The sequence below is a fragment of the Octopus sinensis genome, linkage group LG14 (genome assembly GCF_006345805.1).
Source record: "Octopus sinensis linkage group LG14, ASM634580v1, whole genome shotgun sequence".
Lineage (NCBI taxonomy): Eukaryota > Metazoa > Mollusca > Cephalopoda > Octopoda > Octopodidae > Octopus > Octopus sinensis.
In genome coordinates, this window is record NC_043010.1 from 62,218,671 (window position 1) to 62,235,713 (window position 17,043).

The 17,043-nt window shown below is 41.2% G+C and overlaps 1 protein-coding gene across 2 annotated transcripts in view; it reads right to left on the reverse strand.

Moving 5' to 3' along the window:
- Positions 1-627: 627 nt before the first annotated feature.
- Positions 628-17,043, reverse strand: part of LOC115218815 (zinc finger protein 658B) — a 36,491-nt gene continuing 20,075 nt past the window's right edge. For both annotated transcript variants that reach the window (XM_029788753.2, XM_029788752.2), the window contains exon 4: positions 628-641. The gene's annotated coding sequence lies outside the window, so the exon portion shown is untranslated. The remainder of the gene's footprint in view (positions 642-17,043) is intronic.

The window sequence follows — 17,043 nt, forward strand, 5'->3', positions numbered from 1 at the left end:
TGTTAAACTATGTTATAAAATATTTCAGTTTTGTATTTGGTTGGTGAGATTTTCAATGTGAACTCATGTGGTGAAAACAAATCTTGTATCTCGGGAGGGTCATTGTGCCAATAATAACCACAAGCACTGGTTCTGTTTCACTTGCTAAGTACCAGTGAAATACTGGTGTCAATGTGATCGACTAGTCCCCTCTTCCAATTCCAGGCCTTGTACCTATAGCACAAAGGATTATTATTATTATTATTATTATTATTATCATTATTATTATTGTTGTTGTTGTTGCTATTATTATTATTATCAGGTTGACTTTTCCATTCATCCTTTTGGGTTCAATAGATTGAGTACCAGTAAAATACTGGGGTTGAGGTAATCAACTAGTCCCCTCCCCCAAAATTCAGGCTTTATGCCTTTAGTAGAAAGCCCAGTTCGGGATTTGAACTTGCAACCTCACAATCATAAGCTCGACACTCTAACCACTGAGCCCTGTGCCTTCATGACTTGCCATACACTTCCGTTAATTAGTAATGTTGCCAATAGCCGTACACACAGTTTCCCTGCATCCCCAGCGCTTTGGAGACCTTACTTTTGGGATTACCCTCGTATATATATATATATCAATACACACATGCACACACACACACCTATACATGCATATAGGAAGGTGAGTCTATAGTAATACAAATTGCATTAATTTCTGACTCACACTTGTGTGTGTGCACATGCATGTGTTGCATGCATGCATGCATGTATGTGTGTGTGTGCATGCGTGCAGGCATGTGTGTGTGTGTGTGTGTGTGTGTGCGCGCGCACACATGCTTGTGTTTGTCCCCCATCACCGTTTGACAACCAGTGTTGGTTTGTTTCTGTTCACATGACTTATTGTTTCCACAAAAGAAAAAAACCAACAGAATAAGTACAAAACAAAACCCCCCCAAAAAACAAGTATTGGGGCTGATTCGTTCAACTAAAAATTCTTCAAAGCAGTGCCCCAGCATGGCCACAGTCTAATGATTGAAACCAGCAAAAGATAAAAGATGTCACCTCCATAATTGTGCTTCCCTGTTTGTTATTCTCAACCAACCAACACAACACGAGAAATAAACCTCTTTATTCCTCACATTTCCAGAACCTTCTGTTGCATATAAAAACACCATTTTCTTTCTATTAAAATCAATGTAATTTCATAGATTTATTTCAAACACGGAATACACCAACAGAGATTTATATTTCATTATATTATACTTAGAATATATATTTAATATCTTTTTTTTTTAATGAGAACAGACAGCTGATGTGGTTTAATTAATTTTAAAAATTATTAAGAATGCAAAAGTATATTAAATTAATTGTAATATATCTTATTGAATTGATCATTAATCTGTTATTGGTATTGATTTTCTGTCTATGCACAGCATTGAAAGTATCGTGAGTGGAGGTAGTTTGTTGATTAAGATTTTAACCCTAGAAAATTACAGGTATTTCGTTCTCTTGACTTACCCACTTCTGTCACCACCGGAAGGATGAAAGGTAAGGTTCAGCCCGGCATTACTCTGTTTAGTTGTGCTTTGTTGAAGGTATGACATTTTAGTGGTGGGGGTCACAATACTAAAATCCACCCAATACATCTTGTAGAGTGGTTGGTGTGAGGAAGGGCTTCCAGTTATCGAAATAATGGCAAAACATAATCACTCATCTAGATAGACATTAACTCCAGTGAGTTAAGGCCCACCTAGATCAGTGAGTCTTAACTGGGGTCCGTATGGCCCTTTTGGGTCCTTGTAAGATTTTGTTGTTAAAGGTTATGTGCAATAAATCAGTACTCTTTTACTCTTTTACTTGTTTCAGTCATTTGACTGCGGCCATGCTGGAGCACCGCCTTTAGTCGAGCAAATCGACCCCGGGACTTATTCTTTGTAAGCCCAGTACTTATTCTATCAGTCTCTTTTGCCGAACCACTAAGTGAAGGGGACGTAAACACACCAGCATCGGTTGTCAAGCAATGCTAGGGGGACAAACACAGACACACAAACACACACCCATACATATAAATATATACATATATACGACAGGTTTCCGTCTACCAAATCCACTCACAAGGTATTGGTTGGCCCAAGGCTATAGTAGAAGACACTTGCCCAAGGTGCCACGCAGTGGGACTGAACCCGGAACCATGTGGTTGTTTAGCAAGCTACTTACCACACAGCCACTCCTGCACCTGTGAGAATTTTTTCTACAATTCCTTGTCATATTTAACTCTACTGTAGGGTTTTTCTAAGCATTGAATGGCGACAGGAGTCCAGTAGGGTAAAAATAGGGATCAAAGTGGTTTGAAGGCATTAAAAGGGTTGAACAACACTAACCTAGATGTCCACCACATTGTTCCGTTGTATGGAACAATATGACTAGCAGAGGGGATAGGAAAGGGGGTTATTGCAGAAGATGACTTAGAGAGAAAGAAGAAAAAGTATGGAAGGGCAGACGGGATGACTGGGGGTGAGTGTGTGGAAGAGAGGGGAGAAATAGGGAAGGCACTGGGCAAGAAGAGATGGAAAAAGTAATTAATGGTAAAGTATAATGAGAGAGTAATGGTAGCTGCATAAATGCTGGTAAATTTGGGAGAGGTGGTGTGAGAAATAGAGAGGATAGTTGTTAACCCACCCCCCATGGATGTGCTAGTGTTTTATTGTCACAGATGCATGTTACAGCACAACAAAAGAATATTCCAGTTCTATAATTAAGAGATGAGGAATTATTTACATTTGATGGATATTTGCCCTCATATTGTTTGTTGTTAACACAACATTTCGGCTGATATACCCTTCAGCCTTCATCAGGTGTCTTTGGGAAATTTCGAACCTGGGTTCTCATTGCTATGGTATTTTTCAATGTTATTATTATTATTATTGAGTGAGAGAGCAGTGCCTGCCATCAAAGTGACACTGGGGTAAAATATACGAAGTCCAGTGTACCCATAATGACTACCCGTCTGATAAGGGTACACTAGGCACATGCATCACAACCGTATGTGCATGACATGGTGATCTCATATCAAGATAAACAGTGCATGACCTTGCAGGTGGAACCCAGATAGAATTTTCTTCAAGTCAAATAGCCCATCCCACTCAAAAGATCCTTAGATAATGTTTGTTTAAGGATGTTGAATGAAATACCCATGTTTCCAGAGGGGAATTATCCAAACCCCAAAGAATTCCTCTCAACACATGGCTATGATGTTCTCCCACTACTTCTGCTCGTGATCAGAGATGCACAATATCGTCAGCCACCAAGGGACTTGCTCAACTGGTTAAGGTCAAACAACTGACAAGCAAAACTGTGGTATTGAGCAGAATATCTGCTGTTGCCCAACTTTTATACCAAGACAAAACAATGTACATGATAACACTTCCAATCAATTAAAATCAGAAGCCATGAGAGCACTGCATTAGGGCATTTACTACTACTACTACTATTATTATTATTATTATTATTATTATTATTATTATTGCCCAGGTCACTGCTTGGAATCGAACTTGGAATCTTGGGGTTTGTAGCCCACACCATATACCAGTGGGCACTAGCACATCCATGGGTAGGTATCACAGTTTAAGTCCTGGTATCTGATGTACCTAACAACTATCCTCTCTATTTCTCACACCACCTCTCCCAAATTCACCAGCATTTATGCAGCTATCATTAATCTCTCTCATTAAGAGTACATTTTCATGAAGAGAATATCAGCTGAAATGGTAAATCAAGCGTAATGGTTCCTGGTATATTCCTTCCTTCAATCAAACCTTTTTTCCTTCCTTACAATGTCGATGTTATAAAAATATCTAATTGGTAATCCATCGGTTACGATGAAGCAGGTTCCAGGTGATCTGATCAATGGAACAGTCTGCTCATGAAATTAATGTGCAAGTGGCTGAGTGCTCCACAGTTATCGGTCAGAGGGTCAAATGCAATTTTGGCCATTATTGATAATATTGCTTCCTCTCTGGAGGCACCGACAAAAAACTTGCTGGGAATGGGACCAAAACATAACAAAACAAGACAGACTCGAGACGAGACCATTGGTGGACGGGCAGGGGACAAAACAATAAACAGAATAAAGGCTTAGGACCAGGCGAAGACAACAATTAATAATAATAATAGATGGAGTGGCTGTGTGGTAAGTAGCTTGCTTGCTAACCACATGGTTCCGGGTTCAGTTTCACTGCATGGCACCTTAGGCAAGTGTCTTCTACTATAGCCTCACGCTGACCAAAGCTTTGTGAGTGGATTTGGTAGAAAGAAGCCCGTCGTATATATATAAATGTATATATGTGTGTATATGTTTGTGTGTGTGTTTACATGCCCATCACTTAGCGGTTTGGCAAAAAAGACCGCTAGAATAAGTACCAAGCTTACAATTTATTCGACTAAAGGCGGTGCTCCAGCATGGCCACAGTCAAATGACTGAAACAAATAAAAGAATAAAAGAATACAACAAAAAATGCTGTGGGGCTGCAAGACAGACAAAAGTGGGTAATGCAAAGGGGAACTGAAAACTGTCCTAAAGGACTATAGACATGGGAAGGGTGGGGTGAGGATCACGGAGGATCGTGACTGGTCCGGGAGACTTGAGAAGTCTCCTGATGACGATGGGATCCCAAGGGAGATTTACAAGTATGGTGAGCCTCACATTCCATCTTCACTCTTTGCTTCTCTTCTGTTGGCAGGAGAACACCTGACAGGTGAAAACACTCCAAAAGTGTCACAGTCTACAAGCACAAGGAAGATCATGCAGAGTGCACCGGCAGCAGGGAAAATCTCTCTTCTGGATAATGCTGGCAAGATTCTCTCATGTATTCTCTTCTGAGGTCTTCTATCTGATGTTGTCAACTTGTTCCTTCTTGAGCCATGCCTGGCTCGTAAGGGCCGGTTTCCCGGTTCCTTGGCGTATACATTCCCTACCTGGACGGGACACCGGTCCGTTGCAGATGAGCTGCAAGATGCAGGAGGAAAGAGTGAGAGAAAGTTGAGGCGAAAGAGTCAGCAGAAGTTCGCCATTACCTTCTGCCGAAGCCGCGTAGAGCTTAAGTGTTTCGCTCATAAACACACACATCGCCTGGTCTGAGATTCGAACCCGCGATCCCTCGACTACGTGTCTGCTGCTCTAACCACTAGGCTATGTGCCTCCACATGTTGTCAACTTGGTTATGGCTGAGTCCCAGGATGGATTTCAACCAGAGAGAAGCACTTCTGACATATTTGGGACCCGTCTTCTTGAAATGTGTCACGAACAGCAGAGAGACATGTTACGTCTTCATTTAATGTAAGAAAGGGTGTTTGACATGGTCAACCATCCTATGTTGTGGGACCTGCTTCAGAAGTTTGGGTATCCATTAATTTTTCTCCTGATTGTCCAGAAGTCGCATGATGGCATGCAAAAGAAAATGACACTCAGCGGTGAAGCCTCCGAGAATCCTTTGATGTCCAAGTGGGAGCAAAACAAGGATGTGTCCTTGCTCCTGTACTGTTTAATACTTACCTGGTGGCTGTAACCCTTATTTCCAGGAGAAAGTCCACCAAAGATGAAATTCATATCAGGTATTGTTATGATCGCAGCATCTTTAACAGTCGTTGCCTGGAAGCCAAATCAAAATCCTCTCAACCACTGCCTATAAGGTGATAATTTAGCTGCAACATCTCATACCTCTGCCTCTCTTCAACACATGATGAACTCAATAAATGGTGCCTACTCTTTGCTCGGTCTTCAAGTGAATCATCATCATCATCATTTAACGTCTGCTTTCCATGCTAGCATGGGTTGGACGATTTGACTGAGGTCTGGTGAACCAGACTCCAATCTGATCTGGCAGAGTTTCTACAGCTGGATGCCCTTCCTAATGCCAACCACTCCGAGAGTGTAGTGGGTGCCAGTCAAGCGGTACTGGCAACGGCCACACTCAAATGGTGCTTTTTATGTGCCACATCAATAAACTGAAGACTCCAGCCAGCCATCCGGTACCCATCCTACCCCACTCAGCCTGTTCTTATTGATGATGCTTCTCTGCTGCAGGCAGACTCATTCTGCTATCATGGACGCAGAATCTCTAACACTGGACGCCTTGATGAGGAAATACTCCGTCGAAACAACTCAGCCTCTGCATCTTTTGGGAGACTCAGCAAATGAGAGTCTTTCAGAACAAGAACCTTTGGAGCAAGTTCAAAAATCTCAATTTATCGAGCTGCCTGTGTATCCACCCACCTGCATGGGTCTAAGTGCTGGACCCCTTATCGGCCAACTGGAAAAGTTCCATATCAGATCATTCTAAAGTATCCATGATTTCAAGTGGAAGGACAAGGTGCCTCATACTGAAGGGCTCCTGAGGGCTGTGATCTACAGCATTGAGGCCTGCATCCTTCATTGTCTTCTCCACAGAGTTGGTCATGTTGATTCAGATGTCAGGTAACAAACTCTCAAAGATGGTCCTCTTCAGTGAGATCAAGACTGGAAGAAGGCCCTCATGGATGTCCAAAACTTTTTTTCGAATCTCAAGTCATCTTCTCATTTTGTGGTATCCCTCCAAATCAGTTGGAGGCCATGGCTGTTAGTTGGGGGGCATGGAGGTCCATGCGTGATGCTGGAATAGACTACTTTGAAACTGAACTCAGGAGACAGCATGAAGAAAGGAGGAGACATCATCATCAACCCCCTGCGGCTGTTGTTTGGGGTCACAGTCAATGCTCTCAGTACCTCAGGATTTTCCTTTCTCTTTGGACACTAAACTTTGCTTGCGAAGACCTGTTGGGGCAAGTGAAATCGAAATCAAAATTGACCCAAATTCGATGACTGGCACCCGTGCCAGTGGAGTGCTAACAGCTCCATCTGAGCGGGATCATTGCCAGAGCAGCTGTCTGGCTCCTGTGCCAGTGGCACATAAAAAGCACCATTGGCATTAGGAAGGGTATCCAGCTGTAGAAACTCTGCCAGATCAGATTGGAGCCTGGTGCAGCCATCTGGTTCGCTAGTCCTCAGTCAAATCGTCCAACCCATGCTGGCATAGAAAGCGGACGTTAAACGATGATGATGATGATGTTTCTGTCTTGTCAGCCATGAGTAAGAATGTGTCGGAGGCAGAGGAAGATGATTGTCATCATCGTAGATGGACTGTCATAAGCAAGAGTAAGCATTTATGTCTGTTCCCCACCACCGTTTGACAGCCAGTGTTGGTTTGTTTACGTCCCCGTAACTTAGCAGTTCGGCAAGAAAAACCGGTAGAATAAGTACTGGGGATCAATTCATTCGACTAAAACTTCAAGGCCCTGCGGAGTATGGGCCGCAATTTAATGACTGAAACAAGTAGAAAATAAAAGGTGTGTGTGTGCGTGCGAGTGTGTGTGTGTCTGTGTGTGCGTGTTTGTGCGTGCGGTGTCTTATTGAATAAGTATAAACGTGTGTGTGTGTGTGTGTTTAAGGAAATTCCTTTCTCTGCCAGAAGCAACATCGCAAAATAAAGAGAGGCAGGACGAAGAAAGAGGGAGGGGGTGATAAAGGAAAGAGAGAGAAAGGAAGACTCAAGCTAGACAATACGGTGTGTATGGCTGTGTGTGTGTGTGTGTGTGTAGACAATTAAAGAGTCGTCTGAAGGAAGCCTTAAGAAGGTCAGCCAGGCTTCCGTCTACTTCTCCTCTTTGCCAAACACGTTCAGTCAGTCGTCTTCCCGACGTGTGTCTGACGTGCAGCCTGCTCATACCTATGTGTGTGTGTGTGTGTGTGAGTAGATTTTTACTTCTGTGCGTGTGTGTGGATCGGTGTATTTCTGTGTGTCTGTGTAAGTGTATCTATAACTGTGTATTTCTTTAGGTATGCGAGTGTATGTTTCTGTGTGTGTGTGTGTTTCTCTATGTGTGTGTGTGTGAGTATATTTTTACTTCTGTGTGTGTGTATATGTATTTCTGTGTGTGTCTGTGTAAGTGTATCTATAACTGTGTGTGTCTGTGTATTTCTTTAGGTATATGAGTGTATGTTTCTGTGTGTGTAAGTATTTCTCTATGTGTGTATGTTCATGGCGAACAAGCGCGCGAGAGAGAAAGCTAAATGATTAGAGATAGAGAGATGTACAGAGAGATAGAGAGATGTACAGAGAGAGAGAGAGACAGAGTGTGGGAAGAAAGTAGATAGGTATAGATGTAGGAGAGAGTGACCGAGAAATGGAGGGAAGAGATAAGAGGGAAAGAACAGAGAGAGAGAGTGTGTGTGTGTGTGTGTGACAAATACACAAGAGATGAAGAGAGGGGGTAGGGAATACGTGAGTAAAGTGAAATTAAGAGAAAGAGATACAGGTAAGAGATTAAGAGAGGAGGAGGGACAAACAAAAGAAGCCACAAAATAAGGAGTAGGAGGAAAGTATACAATGAGAGGAAAAGTGTGAGTGTAGAGGTAAGAGGAGGATAAGGAAGAGGAAACAGAATGACAGTGTGTGTGAGTAACAAGTAGAGAGGATCGGAGGAGGAAGGGAGAGGAGATAAGTAGTGAGGGGAAGGTATGAAATATAAGGGAATAGAGAGAGAGATAGACTGAAACTGAGAGAAAGAGAGTAAGTTGTCGATGGGGAAAGGATAGATATCTGAGAGACGGAGAGAAATAGATAGAGAAATGTGAGGAGAAGAGAGAGAGAGAGAGAGAGAGAAATAATATGGCAAAGAGATAAAGAGATGGAAAGCGAGAAGAGAGAAAAAGTGGTAAAAAAAAGAAATGGAAGAAGAGGAGAGTGAAGGGGAAATAGACAGGAAAAGGTGTGGGAAGACGGAAAGAGAGAGGAGCAGGAAGAGGATGAGGCGAGTGAGAGAGCGAATACAAAAATGAGTGAGAAACAATAAGGAGAGAAAATAAATGATAGAGCGAAAGAGGCAGGGAGAGAGAGAGAGAGGTGAGAGGATAAGTATGGAAGAAAGGAGGGAACATAATGGTGGAGGATAGAGCTATAAAATAAGATTGTACACATACACCACATTCAACACACAGATGTGTGTGTGTAGATGGAGGTGTATATATCTGTCTTTCCTCAAAGACCTAGAGATAAGAAGTTTTTTCCCCCCCATTTCCTTCTCCCCGTTTCTCGCTCATTAAATTCTTAAGTTTTCATTTAGCCACAGCTCAGCGAAACTTCGAAGTCACTATCAAGAAAGAGAGAGAGGGAGGGAGGGAGGGAAAGAATGAACAGAGAGAAAAGGGGTTTGAGGTGGAGTAAAAAGGAGGGGGGAAAGGTTTGTGTGAAAGATGGAGAGGGGAAGGAAACGGGAAGAGGGAAGAGAGATTCTTTTACTCAATTTCAGTAATTCAACTGTGGCCATGATGGAGCACCGCATCCTGGGTCGAGAGAGAGAGAGAGAGGTGTGAGCGGTAATGGTGTTGGTGATAATGATGATGATGGTGGTGGTGGTGGTGGTGGTGGTAGTGGTGGCGGCGGTAGTGATGGATGCCTGAAGTGGAAGGTGAAACAATATATTTTCAAATAAAAGGGAAGTAAAATGTATATGGATCTCGGTGGCTTTCCCAACCTCAGCATCTGGCGGAAAGGGAAGCTGGCGACCCCAATCACGCCGATATAGCAATAGCATAAGACACACATTGTCGACACCGCCATTACACATACGAACACACACGCATAAACACACATATACACACACACACACACATCGTCAATACCAACATCACGTATAGACCCACACATATACATATTTTCAAACATCCCAGACGACACACACACATATACAGAGAGACACACACACATATACACATCCTCATACAATCATAAGCATAAAATACACATCGCAAATACTCATTGCTATACACACGTATAAACATAGACTTCTCCACTAAAAATACACACATACACACATAAATACATACATACATACATACACACACATACATACACACATTCATACACACATACATACATACACACACACGGCCAACCTCGTCGCCATCACGAGGACCCAGGCTGCTAGAAGTGCAACTAACGTGATATATAAATGCAGGCGTACATCACTCGATGTGCAGCAGTGTGCATCATGTGCTATTAATGCTGTCACTAGGTAGGAATTTAAATAATTAACCACAGAGCTGCAGCAATCCACTAAGTATATTGCATAAATGCATGTACGTACGTGTGCGAGTGTCTGTGTGTATATATGTGTATATATATATATATATATATACACATACATATATATATATATATATATGTATGTATACATACATCCACATACATATATATACACAGATGCACATATGTATATATATTTATACATACATGTATATGTGTGTGTGTATGTATGTGTATATATATTATATATATATATATACATACACATATATATAAACATACATACATACAACACACACATTTATATATATACATACATACATATATATATATATATATGTGTGTAAGTATGTCTGTATGTATATATAAGTGCAGGCGTGGCTGTGTGGTAAGTAGCTTGCTTACCAACCACATGGTTTTGGGTTCAATCCCACTGTTTGATACCTTGTGCAAGTGTCTTCTACTATAGACTTGGGCCAACCAAAGCCTCATGAGTGGATTTGGTAGACGGAAACTGAAAGAAGCCCGTCGTATATATGTATATGTGCGTATGTTTGTCCCCCCCCCCAACTTTGCTTGACATCTGATGCTGGTGTGTTTATGTCCCCATAACTTAGCGGTTCAGCAAAAGAGACTGATAGAATAAGTACTAGGCTTACAGAGAATAAGTCCTGGAGTCAATTTGCTCGACTAAAGGTAGTGCCCCAGCATGGCTGCTGTCAAATGACTGAAACCAGCAAAAGAGTGCTTACGTGAAAACTGTAAACTTACTTTTGAGCCATCCTGTACAACCAGTGGCAGACAAGCACCACCATGCCCCGCTACCAGGCCATAGGATTTTGGTCCTCTTTGGCTTTCTATCACAAAACTAATACGAGAGATTCTCTCATGGTCAATATTGCAGTATTGTGTGTTTACATCCCCGTCACTTAGCGGTTCAGCAAAAGAGGCCGATAGAATAAGTACTGGGCTTACAAAGAATAAGTCCCGGGGTCGATTTGCTGGACTAAAGGTGGTGCTCCAGCATGGCCGCAGTCAAATGACTGAAACAAGTAAAAGAGTAAAGAGAGTATCTACTTTTAAATTTACCTTTTGGCCTTAATACCGCTTCTGTTGCTTTAATTATACGTCATACAATCTGCCCTTCAACAAGAGAGCATCTTATCCTTTGTCGGCAGCAGACAAATTGACTTCCTGGATATCTTCCACTCTGTTCTGACACTGGCTGCCATGTTCCATGTTTTCACAACACTGATCTCCATTGTTAATAAAGTCATCTAACAGAAGCTGTCTTGTACTTCTCGGTCCCTTCACAGGCATTAGAAGATATTCTATGGGTTATCTTACTGCTTATTTACTCCCATCAACATACTTGCACATGGAAACCCCCTTTTCTCTCTGTGCCCCTATTTTATTTGAAACACAGTACAGAAAACTGTAGCTACATCGTTTCTGCATATTGAACCTGACCACTTCTCAAAAAGTAGAAGAATGTATATTCTTTGCATCTAAGGCTTTGGTCTCTGCTAAGGTGGCATTGACATTCACTGGCAAAGTCACATTCAAGTTGACTACAATGTGACAAGGCCATATGTCAAAGTTAACTCCTACTTGACAAGGCTATGTCAAAGTTAACTGTCTAATGTCAAGACCACAATCACAACTACTTCGAGTCATCATCATCATCGTTTAACGTCCACTTTCCATGCTGGTTGGATGGTTTGACTGAGGGCTAGCAAACCAGAAGGCTGTACCAGGCTCCAGTCTGACCTGGCAAAATTTCTACAGCATGATGCCCTTCCTAATGCCAACCACTCCAAGTGTAGTGGGTGCTTTTTACATGCCACCAGCAAGCTGGCCAGTTAGGTAGTACAGGCATTGACTACGCTTGAATGGTGCTTTATACATGCCACCAGCATGGGACAAGTCAGGTGGCACTGACATCGACCATGCTCAAATGGTGCTTTTTAAGCGCCAATCAGGTAATACTGTCATCGGCTACAACGGTGACTTCACAAGCACGGTTTATTGCCCAATGATTGAAGGGTACTCTTAAAAGGGCCGGTTGTGCTGCACTAGTACAGGCCACAGTTAGTCTCATTTGGCTTGCCAGGTCTTCTCAAAGCAGGTCCTATTTGCTAGCAATTACAGCATCACAACCACCATATGTATTTACCAGCACCTACCAATCAACAATTAGAGCTACCTCAGGTGTCTTGCCATTATATGACCCTCACCACTTAACAATCACATCTACCTTAAGTTGTATCTTCCTGGCTCTATCCTAAAATCTCTAATGACATCTATTCCATCATTAGCACAATTTCAATTTTGTTCTTCCATCTTAAAATGGGTTGCACACATCTCCAAGAGTTTCGGCCCACACCAGTCCTTCCTCTTCTGCAAACTCCTTTCAACTGGATCATCTTTAACGAACGCTCTTAATCCCTTTTCTTCCAGATTTCTGTTGAGAAACGCTGCCTTTGTTTTGATTCATTTTAAGAACAATGATTAATTTACAAAAGTAACCGTCATTAAGAAACTGTTGTTTGAAACACAAATTAATATGAAATTCTGATGAAAGTGTTTTGCTCAGATCGTTTTAAAACAGGAAGCCTGTCTCATAGCACCAAGAGTGGTTTCAGGTGGGTTGGTATCAAAACAATTGAAACTCTTAGACATTATCATAAGGTTTTGGCCACATATTTTGGAATAGAATTTCAAAGAATCTTCTAGATCCAGCTGACATAACTGCCCCATGTGATCTCCGTATTGTCATGACATTACTCATCTTCTTGTACCTTGAAAGTGTACACCAACCCCTCAGCATCACCATTTCTTTTCTCTCTTCCCAGCCAGGGTAACCATGAGCTCCTTCCTCTTCAGCAAGACACTGGTTCCGGTCCCTCTGGCATAGACTAACTTCTGAATACTTACTATAAAGCCACCTCCTAGAGGTGTCATGTCTTGCAGGTTGCCCATGTGTCACATAAAAAGCAACCAGTATACTCTACAAGTGGCTTGTGTTAGGAATGGCATCCAGTTGTAGAAATCCTGCCAAAGCAGACAGTGGAGCTTGACACAGCCCCCTTGGTCTTAAGATCCTTTCAAACTGTACAACCCATGCCAGCATGAAAGACAGGCATTAATGATGATGTGGGTTTGACCTCTGTAACAACTGACCTCACACTCATAGACAGACGTTTAGTGTGGCCTCTGTGGTAGTTAGAGTGGTAGCACCTCTCTATGGTTAACAGCCAAACATTTATAGAGAGAGAGGTTAACCAGGTGTAATTCACCTACCTCAGTCTTTAACTCAGATTAGTATTCCTGGTCAGTTGAACAAAATATGGAACCATCACTGACAGAGAGGAAGTTACCAGTGATACACGACACACAAAATGTCAGTGAAAGGTTCAGGTGTATATGTAAAATAGGGGCCACTGCCCAAAGCCAGGGGCTGGGTATTCGACTCATATGCTGCTGACTTAATCACTGAGTTGTAACAAGAAACAAACCATCTATGGATTTGAGACCTATGAGGTGGGGTGGCTGCTGTAGTGAGAGACACTGGCCAGTCTCTGCAGCAGTGCCAAGGCAGTTATGTCTGCAGGGGTCACTTGAATACACCATTTGTACTGGGGTGTACTGTCTTCCCCCATCTTCTGCTGCTCAACACCACCAACCGTTTCTTTCTGATTAAATTGTGATTCAAACTTGATGCAAATAATGACAGAAATGGAAATTTTAAACATACCAAATGGCCTCCTAGTCCTGTCAAAAAAGGGGTACAGAGAAGGTCCCAGCTTTTGAAAGGCAAATACCAAAATATATAGTTTAGTATTATAGGTGCTGATGGGGCCGTGTCATTGAAAAGCTTGCTTCCTGACCATGGCGTTGGGAAGGCTGTGAGAAAATTGAAAAACTGTTCATTTACAAAGTCCTTTGAAATATTTGCTCTGCAATGATTTACTGATACTCCCTTATCAGTCTTACCATAAAACAAAAGCAGTGACTCTGTGATTGGCTCAGTGGAAATGTGGACCAACAATGTTATTGTTCTCAAATTGTGACAAAAAACAACAAATAAATAAATTGATGATCAAAATCAGATTAAAATATATTGATGGATTTTCAATAGATCAGCAGCTGAAGGGGAGTGGAAATCTACAAAAATTAGAAAGCAGAATGGGGGAGAGACAAATTGCCATGATAAAAATTTCAGATAGCTGTGTGATAAGAAGTCTGCTTACCATCCACATGGTGCTGAGTTCAGTCCCACTGTGTGGCACCTTCCGCAAGTGTCTATAGCCAGAGGCCAATGAGGGCCTTGTGAGTGGATTTGGTAGACAAAAACGTGAAGAAGTCCATCATATACATATGTGTGCACGTGTATCTATATACATATATATGTGTGTAGTCACAGCTGTGTGGTAAGTGGCTTGCTTACCAACCACATGGTTCAGGGTTCAGTGTCTTCTACTATAGCCTTGGGCTGACCAAAGCCTTGTGAGTAGATTTCATAAACAGAAACTGAAATAAGCCCATCGTATATATATGTATTTGTGGGTCTCTGTTTCTCCCCCATCATTGCTTGACAACCAATGTTGGTGTGTTTACGTCTCCATAACTTAGTGGTTCAGCAAAAGAGACCGATAACATAAGTACTAGGCTCACAAAGAATAAGTCCTGGAGTCAATTTGTTCAACTAAAGGTGGTGCTCCAGCATAGCCACAGTCAAATGACTGAAACAAATAAAAGAATATATATATATGCATAGAGGTGAGTTAAGTTAGGTTATAACAACCATCTACGGGATACTTGTATCTAATGAATTACTGGTACCTTACCTATATGTTATAATCAGTATTAGTATTAATGCTCATAAACGACAGGTAAGGAAAGGAATAAACTGAAGTTTATCTAAATTTAAGGAAAAAAAGAAAATGGAGATAAAATTGATAATTAATAAACATCAATTATCAAGAGTCGGTCGACCGGTTTCCAGCGGGACAGCATGTAACATCAATTGGTAGATCCTTACTGTCTCCCTTGCTCTATATTTTCCCGCTCTGATGAAGTTCCACTATTCAAGTTGGTATAATTAATTATTTACAATGATAATTATCATTATTATTGTTATTGTAGCAATTAAGATTAAGCGTGACATTACGTTGAATAGCACCAACAGAAACAGCTGTCAGATGAGATATCGTCTTTTTTATAATCAATTTTATCTCCATTTTCTTTTTTACTTTATATATGTATACATATATATGTGTGTGTGTGTGTGCATGGATGTGCATGCATGTGTGTACATATATATGGATGTGCATGAATGTGTGTGTGTGTATAGATACATATGGATATGCATGTGTGTGTGTGTATATATATATATGGATGTGCATGTATGTGTGTGTATATATATACGGCTGTGCATGTATGTGTGTGTATATATATATGGATGAGCAAGTATGTGTGTATATGATATGGATGTGCATGTATGTGTGTGTATATATATGGATGTGCATGTATGTGTACCTGCATATGGCTGTGGGAATATTAGTGTTTCTTGGCTTTGACGCCACATGACACCTGTAAAGAAGCAACACCATCATGCAAGCATCTTCCTTCATTTCCAGTCTCTCGTGGAAAGCATGTATGGCCGGGGAGGGGCGGGGGAATATGTCCTTGCTTGGAAACAAGTGAGGGTTGGTGACAAGAATGGCATCCAGCTGTAGAAAAAATCAGCCTCAACAAATCCCATCCGAGCAGAGGGGAAAATGGACATCAAACAATACAGATGATGGTCCACCACTGTGAGAAACAAAAAAGCAATACAAAGATAACCTCTATTCCGTGAAGGCACACGGTTTAGCAGTTAGGGTTTTCAGCTCTTGATCTTAAGGTCACAAGTTCAATTCCTATCAGTGTGTTTTACTCCTTGAGCAAGACACTTGATTTCATGTTGCTCCAGTCCACTCAGCTGGCAAAAGTGAGTAATTCCAGGGTGGGGAATATAAATGCCAAAGAATTTGGGAAAAAGGCCTTGGAAAGTCCTTCTATGCTTTTTTGTTGAAACTCTATTCTGTCTTCTCTTTAACCCTTTTCTTACCATATTTCTGTTGAGATGCTCTGTATTTTTTTCAATTAATTTTAAATATAACAAAGAATTTAGTAAAATAATTTATCATTCAGCTAGTGTTAGGAACATAAATTGTGACTAAGGTTTGGTGGAAGATTTTAATTCAAAACTTATGAAAATAAGACATTTCTACTCAGAGCCAGAGCTGGTTTCAGCTAGGTTGGTATCAAAAGGGTTAGTACTTAATAAGGTGGAAGGTGTGTATGGGGGAGGGGGTCTGATTAATGAGTTCTTGGTATTGAGGAAGGGGTGGGGGACGTCTGATAATCTACTAGATTAGAAGGTCCTTGGTCGAGAGAAATGTTGATGGAGTGGACAAGAGGGTGATTTCATTCAGTGTGGCAGAAAAGAAAGAACAAAAAGACATTAAAAAGACAGACGATAATTACGATGAGGATGATGGTGATGATGATGATGAAGCCGATGAAAATGATGAAGCTGATGAAGACAATGATGCTGATGATGATAGTGATAAATTACCTAACCTAAATGAGACACACATATTGAATAAAAAAAAAAATCCCATTATATTTATTTGATATTTTTTCCTCTTTTCTTTTGTTTTTATTGTCTAATATTTTATAGAACTTTAGAAGAGGAAGAAGAGACAATTATAGAAACTTCTGTGTGAGAGATTTAGCTATGATGATGATGATGATGATGATGGTGAGTGAAGTTGAGTGAAGTCGAGTGGAGCGCCAAGCTAAATCTGAAAGGTTAGTTTTTATTTTTGCTGTTTTATATATGAATACTACATAAATGGTAACATCAATCCTGCCATTGGGATAAAACTTGGAAAAT